At 45.6% G+C, this 8,018-nt stretch overlaps 1 long non-coding RNA gene across 1 annotated transcript; it reads right to left on the bottom strand.

Annotated features, from left to right (window-relative positions):
- Nucleotides 1-1,242: 1,242 nt before the first annotated feature.
- LOC129385089 (uncharacterized) lies at nt 1,243-5,943 on the bottom strand. The gene is made up of 4 exons (XR_008612649.2): nt 5,574-5,943; nt 4,198-4,256; nt 2,569-2,634; nt 1,243-1,694 (listed from the first exon to the last, which is right to left on the bottom strand). It is a non-coding gene; the product is annotated as an uncharacterized lncRNA (long non-coding RNA).
- Nucleotides 5,944-8,018: the final 2,075 nt, after the last annotated feature.

Below are 8,018 nucleotides of genomic sequence, written 5' to 3'. Positions count from 1 at the left end.
GTGTCGTTCCACTTTTCGAAGAAGAATGACCAGCGAAACTGTGTATGTGGGCCCCTTAATGGTGAACTGCACCTCCACCGCGGGTCGGCCCGGCATTTAACTATCTTCAGGATCGGCCCACGTATGGGAAGTTCTTAACGCCTGCTTCACCTCCGCCTCGGGTCGGCCCGGCATTGCACTATCTCCGGCATCGGCAGGATGCCGGAGATAGCACAACAACACGAAAATTTCCTTGGAAGGTAGAGGTATACAGTTTCGCTGTAAAAGCATATTTTACTTGTCTTGAGAGCGCGTAGTGTTCAAGAATTGGTTTGCGACACCGTTGGCATTGGCAATGCAGTTATTATTTATGTATTTGATCCCTCGACAAATTCTATAAGGAGGAGTCCGAGCTGCAACGTGAGCCCCTTACCCCCCCCCCCCCCCCCCTCCCCGAACAAAATTTCTGGCTACGCCACTGGTCGTCACGTCCCCGCAGCTGTCGCGTAAGAAAGCGCTCACAATATCAAATAATGCACGATGCTTGATTGACATCAACGGGCCCATCGTGGCTTATAGGCACAGGTGATTGTAGGCATAGGTGATTGTGGCATGTTCTGGAATTTTCCCGATCGCCGCGCGCTAACGCATCTGGAAGATTCGATGACACATGCAAAAAGCGGCCTCACGCAAGTGGCCTTCGGGGCCATCATTCAATGACCGCTGACCGCGCTTGTTGCAATTTCCATGGCCGCGTTGTTTCGCTTAATTTCTTTGAGGACACAAGCACAAATTTACCTCATGAAGCAAGTCCTCGCGGCTACCTGCCTTTCGGCTTGCCTGACAATGCACCTACACGCCTGAGTGAATATATAAAGCCGATATTAGAGAATAAGACATCAGCAGCCCTGCATCACACCAAGGTAGGCTTTGCGAAAGTAGAAAATTGTGTAGAGGCAATTTTTGCACATTCCGACATTTTCTTCGAGGCGTGGCGTAGGTGATCCCAGAAAGTGATCCCCGAAGGGGCGCTATTCTCACGCGATCCCCGAAAGTGATCGCGCGAGAATACCGCCCAGACCTCGTAAGCGCCGATAGTGAAACACATGTTAAACAATATATAATTAGGGGCGCACAAAACATGGCATCTGTTTCGTTTTCTGCTCCGCAGTCGCTTCCGGCGCCTGCAGTCAACAAAAGCATGGCCTTTGAGATCAATTTGTGGTGCCCAGAGAGAGCCGTCGCTGGAGCGTAGATTTAGACTCTTCTATTACAATGCTATTCCTCTTCGCGTTTCGTCAGTGGTTCGAGCAGCGCTTCACCCATGTCATCACCAGGTTCGGCAGGCTGTGAACGGTGAAGGATACAAAGAAATAGAAGCGATCGAGAGATATCCGTACATAATGTTGGTTCTTAATTCACCTAGTGATAATACAATGAGCCGAAAGGATGGCTGATACTTCCGCGTGCTATATAACGTGGAAAGGCTTTATTAGTCAGTTCTTCGCTCGTACAAGTACAACTTACACGTTTTCCCTCCACCTTTTTTTTTTAGTTTTCGTTGACGTTCTTGTTATTGCATGAGCGGCATCTTCAACGTACGTATTCCAAGTCGCACGGCTCAGGGCCGACCTTGTTGCGAAGGGCTTCGGCGTTTGCGCACGTCTCGTCTGTGTCGTAAATCTTGAAGACCGGATTGCCATCCGCATCGGCCACTGTGGACAAACCAGAGAAAAATAAACACTACAGTAAATAAACATTGGAATTAGTAATGATCGATGCTCAATTCTAGCTTCAAAATATACACGCGCGCATGGGTAGGATTGCATAAACGGGCCAACCTAATTTTGAATTTCACTACGCAGCCATGAAAGTGCAAAGCCAGATGCGCTACGCGTCATTGCAGCTCAGTGGCTATGACGTTGCACTGCTGATCTCCAGGTCACGTGTTCGATCCAGCCCCGATGGTCGCATTTCTACGGGGGCGAAATGTGCTAACTATCGTGCACTTTGATTTAAGTGCGCGTTAAAGAGCCCTCGGTGGTCAAAATGAGTTCGTAGTCCCCCATCACGGCGTGCCTAATCAGGTGATCGTTCTGGCACGTAATACCCCAGGATTTCATTTCAGTTTAAAGCCAGATAGGAATATTTGCCGCCTCTCAAAATAAATGCCAGTAAAAATATAGGGTGTGTAATTTTTTTAGCAGCACCACTTTTTAAAATTTGTCTGTGATATAAACACAATTCTAGCTCTTGAGCTAACTTACTCGATGAGGATGTCGTTGCTTCTACGAGAAATAGGAATGCGTAATTGAAGAATTAACATAATTACACTCATTAACATTTCAATTAATGACTTTACAGCACATATTTCAATCTACGAATTGTAGCTTGCGAGTTTGCAAGGCATATCCATTTTGAATTAATTCTGAGGAATTCGGACTTTTACGTGGCATGGTCTGCCGGTCAGCAGCGATGAAATTTCGTGCTCCGAAACTGTCCCATTCGACGTGAAACTACTGCTTCTAACATTGGCGTGATAGTGCTATCGAGGGAACCGAGAGAGCACAGTGTTCCTTTGTGACTGACCTTCCTTGAAGTAGTAGGCTTCACCCTGGTATGGAGGTTGGAGTTGGTAAAGACGCACCTGTTTACCTAGAATGGGAAGAAAAAGATAATGTGTCGTTAAAAAAGGTAATTTTCAAAATTATTTTTTTGTATATTTCACATAATAAAGAAGAGGTGGAGCACGAATACGGTGCCGGCTAATCCTCGTCCAATTAAGGGTTGATGTTTTACAAATATGCTTATATGCACGGTAAAACATACACAGGTAGTTGTGCATGCTTTACCCTTGTGCCCGGTCTTGAAGCCCTACTCTTTGTGCGCAAAACAACTGTGGCACTCTTGTGCACGTAATACACTATACAAATACAGCATACTGCATCTGTACTACTTAACACGCACTCTTCTGCATTACAGACATTATATATATATATATATATATAAACATTTCTGGTGGTTGGTTTCCAATGCGCTACCCCCGGCACAGAAATACATGCTCTAAATATTAGGCCACGAATGCATGCCTGAGGAGGCTTCCTCGTGCAAGCCAGCACTCCAAGCCGCTTGACGCGTTCAAAGCGCCGCATAGCAACAATTGACTTATAAAATTTGGAGCACGCTTAAGCTTCACCCTTAAGAGTGGAACGCGATAGCGTTCAAAGATCCGTGACTGCTTGTCAGGCTTCCCGGCAACCGAAGCTTTCTTGCGGATGCGCGGAGGAGAGCGCCCTCTGGATGGTGTTGTTGCAAGGAACCGAGTGGGTCGTGCCACTCTATGAATTGTAGAAACGCTGAAAATGGGGGTTTTTGTTTGACTTTTTACCTAACAGAATTGTTTTCTGGTATATACAAATTAGTCTGACGCTATCAAGTATGTAGGTAGTGTTTAGGTCGTACTTTACGATTTTTCTGACGCATTTTGCTTTAAGGAATTCAGTTATTTCACTAACACCTCTGCGCCACCCGGAAGGCCTGCGTAGTTGTGGTTCGGAATGATTTTTCGCGAACCGACGTCCGACGCCGACATCGGATTTTTTTGAGACGCGGGGCCCTTAACGCTATGGCGTTAAAAACATGGAAGTTACGGGGCGGGCTCATCGCAGAAATTCGCTGCGCGTCTGGTATCGCACTAAGGCGCCATGAGGCGTCCTTATATAAGGTCCCTAGAAAAACCAGGAACTTTATTTCTACAACGTCAAGCAAGTCGTGTCTTGTAATTTAACACGTTTTAAGGCTAAATAAAAGTAACACTTTCTCTGCAAGTCACCAATGGTGACTGCGGAACCCCCTCGCCATGGAAATCGGCAGCGCGTCTTTTGTCGTAATGCGCCATTTTGACTCGTTGGCTCACGAAAGCTTTACGCGCACCAATTCCCTGTTCGTGGGATCTGCATAATTTTTTCCCCTCAGCTATAAATACAGCAATACAAAGGAAGGTAAACCTATGACAATTTTTTTTCTTCTTGTTCGCTTTTCTAAGCTCATTTGCGAGACGTTATCGCTCTAGGCAAAAAGAATTAAATAAACAAATGGCAACCTATGTGTACGCGCTATGCCTGCCTTCCACTTTAGCGTTAACCCCCATTACAACCAACTCTTATGAATCTTCTACTAGAGATCAGTGTAGAGGTTGCTTGCGATGGCCGAACGTACCGTCTCCTGATATAATGGTGTAGTCTCCTTGAGATTCGTACTCGGCAGAGGCTTCCAACCTGCAAAGTGTTGAAATTGTTATGGTGTGAGCAAAAAGCTGCAAAATCACTAAACAGCAATAACGAAAACTATTAACGTCCTTGTAAATATTTTCTCACTTCTACTGCAGTGTTGACTGGGATAGCATCTCTCTATTTTTTTTTTTCTCAGGGTATCTTGATTCAGTTTATGATCGCTGCTCTGACTTTCGTTCGTTTTTAGAACAGTGCACAAATATTGTAAATATTGTTCTCGTTACAACAAGTCAGTCAACCGAGAAAATCGACGTCATTATCGTACCTAACATTTACCCGAATTTTTTCATGTGCAGTTCTGCGGCCGAATTCAGGAAGCTTTTCGTTCGTAAGTTATGTTTATCATTGTCTGATCGCCTTCGATAATAATATGTCCCACATCACTACTGTCTGGCACGAGCGCTTCTAGCGTAAGAACGTTCTTGCGAATATGGGTCCTGGTTGGTAATAATCGCAACTTACGTCCTACGTCATCTTCAAAAAATCTGCGATGATCTTGTGGCATTACGTTAAAGAGGAAGTGCAAGATCCCACTTCGAAAGGCTGGCTAACTGGATGGTGCCCTGCGAATAATAGCGTAGGCTACACATCTATTTGATACACAAAGAACGTGATTAAACGCCTTATCTCACTTCAGTGAATTCAATACTGTTTTGCGCTTCCATCTTTTACCTAACAGAAAGACGCTAGTGGCATTGGGCTCGTAAACAACTCAGTGTCAGAGCCTGGGAACCAGAGCGTCGTTATTGCGTTAGACTTTCTTTTTTCTTTCAAAACTTCACGTATACGCTACCTGGCTATGACAACCACAGGCCAAGCTTGTTCGGTGAAAATTACAGATCTAACCCATTAGTTTGAGATGTTTTCTGGTAATTACGTCGACTTATACTCGAGTACACTCTAATATAAACAGACGCAACTAGCAGCATGTCTATATAATTGCTGCAAGTTCGTGTTGCGGCTATAAATTTTCTTGTCTAACGTGAGCTTCTATGACATTCTCCCGCTGTATTTAGCTGTTTTAGTTTCGAGGGGAGGGCTTTGCTAGTCTTTGAGTTCCTAAGACTGTAGTTGATCTCCAAAGAACGCCGCAGCAGGAAGGCTCCTAGCTAAGTTTTGGCCATGCTCATTTGCACCAAAATCTAAGCACACGTACGCACATTTTTCCATTGCGCTCAGTACTGAAGGTGAATGTTGTGGACGTTCGACCTCCTGTTAAATAGTAGAACGCGCCGACATGGAAGCACCTACACAAGTGTATTCGAAACGTAAAGAAAAAAAAAAGAAAGGAAAGGTAACCACCTCTGTTTCTCACTGTCACCGGCAAGCTGGAACGTGCACACTAATTGTGCTTCGTTATTGGGCAGGTCCGAGCCTTTCCACAGAACGGTGAAGTCCTGCGATGAGGGTGGCTCGAGCGTGGTACCATTTCGGTAGCACTGGTACGTCGTCACCTCGCCTTCACTGTGTATCCTCTGCACACATTTCGGGAAGTCATACGTCGTATGGATTCATTGTTTCCAACACTAAATGTCTAACACTTTAACGCTCTGTGTTAGAAACGAGGTGCTGGTGCAGATGGGAGGGCCTTCACCACCAGAGTAACCCAAGAAAATGTGGGCTCAAAGTTCGTCCTGATAGACGCATGATTCAAACAAGTGCAGAATTAGCAAGTTAACTACGCGATAATATATATGTTTAATGATACTCTTCGTCAATTTGCTTCGCTTAACTGAGCCTCCTCGTTGCCCAAGTTCTTCTGATGCATTACCGATGAAGAGCCACCTTTGTGGCAGTCTCAGTTGATAAAATCAAACTCATTACTTTATTCAGTGTCCTGCCGCAATACTACTGCGGCAACATAAAGCACTAATGGAAAGTTTCGGTCATGTTTTGCCGTACGCTTACCGCGCCGTAACCGGTGAAAGGCATGCGGTTTACCGTACCACTGTATGGCAAGGAATTCTCCTACGGTAGGGTAAGACGGGGGGGCTAAAGCTTTCTAATAAATCCGCAGCTACGCGCAGGAACTTTTGATGCCTTTAGTCCCGCTGTCTCGGTAGCGGCTTCTCGCCACAAGTGCCAGGTTGAACGAAACACTCCGTCGGTGTTTTGTCTCCATGCGTGAAACGATGAAACGCACAACACCCGTAAGCGTTTGCTCGTTCCCCTCGGAAGAAAATCACGTGATTCAAGGGTCTTCGCAGTGCCCTCGTGGCCGTTAGTGCCGACTGCCGTCAAGTGATCCAGATGAGCGACTGAACATGACAACAAGGAATAAGGGCTGTATACGCATGCATTCTTTTCCTTCAATTCTGTCCAAATCTTATCACTCGTCCGAGCAAATGGTCAGTATACTGGCGATGCAACTGGCGTCATGCCAGCCAATCACGGAAGGCAAAAAAGATTGAAAAAGAAAGGAATCTTTACACAATGCGGCTCCAGCAAGCCTAGTATGCCTAGAAATGTTTCGTATTTTAAACTTTCGCATGCTACCCATAGAGCTATCTGCATGACACGAGAGCAAACGTAAAGGCGCTTTTTGAGCCCGTAAGCCTGCTTCTGACAGCAAGTTCGCCATTTAAAAACGATTCGTTTTTCCGTTCACCGCGTGCCACTGTCATTCAAATTTATTTGCTCGGGAGGCTCCGAACGCGAACGAAGCGTGCCACCCCGCGTGGACAATCTGCTGGTGTCTCTCTTCATCTCACTTCTTTTTTCTTTTCGTAACACTTCCCCCGCGCCTCTCGCTGACGTCCCATACTCCTCCTTTGACTTCGGTTAACCCTCTCTTTTGCTGTGTTCGTATACCAGTTGCGACTATGCTACAGCTGGCGCCACACGTGTAGAAAAGAGTCGTTACTTGCCTGAAAGAAATCCTCCAGATCAGTTGACCCGACCGCCACAACGATTGCAGCAACCAGAGAAACCACGTGTGCGTATCTCATAGACATGGCTGGAAACAACCAAGCGACGGATCATTCGCTTGCATCGAGACTACTCGCAGTTCTGTAGAGGTTTCTTTTCTTTTTCTTTTTAAACCTCAATACCCAGACCGTAAGCTGGCTTATAATAACTCGCTAATCTGTTTCGCCAACGTATGTGGCGCCAAAGTATCAAAAGTGTATTACTGTGCGACTACTCGCGTTAACCTGTATATTAAACAAGATATGACTTGATGATTAACATGATTAACCTGATGATAACATGATTATTGCGCCATTTCTCCACTACATCCCCTGAAAGATATATGACTTTATATGGTGTCCATTTTATTAGTAGTGTAATAATTAAGCTGTATTCCCAGAAACTATCGTCATCTAGATGCCAAATATCGGCGGCACTTCACATTACATTAAAAAAAATTCACAAGCAGCAATGTTCTCCGCTGTGCTATATGCGTATATGCGTCTGACTTGAATCATCACTTTTTTTTTTATTTGAACGGCTTTCCCTGCGGCGAATGCGGGGATTCTCATAAAAGCGCTGAGGCCCTCCTTGCGTAGAAATTGTTGTGTTGCCTTAGAAAGCTTATCGTTCATAAGCCAACGAATTTGTCTGTCTGCACCCGCCATGGTTGCTCAGTGGCTATGGTGTTGGGCTGCTGAGCACGAGGTCGAGGGATCGAATCCCGGCCATGGCAGCCGCATTTCGATGGGGGCGAAATGCGAAAACACCCGTGTACTTATATTTAGGTGCACGTTAAGGAACCCCAGGTGGTCTAAATTTCCGGAGTCCTCCGCTACG

The sequence above is a fragment of the Dermacentor andersoni genome, chromosome 5, assembly GCF_023375885.2.
Source record: "Dermacentor andersoni chromosome 5, qqDerAnde1_hic_scaffold, whole genome shotgun sequence".
NCBI classification, from domain to species: domain Eukaryota; kingdom Metazoa; phylum Arthropoda; class Arachnida; order Ixodida; family Ixodidae; genus Dermacentor; species Dermacentor andersoni.
Note: the sequence above shows the minus strand (reverse complement) of the source record. Positions and strands in the feature narration are given on the sequence as shown.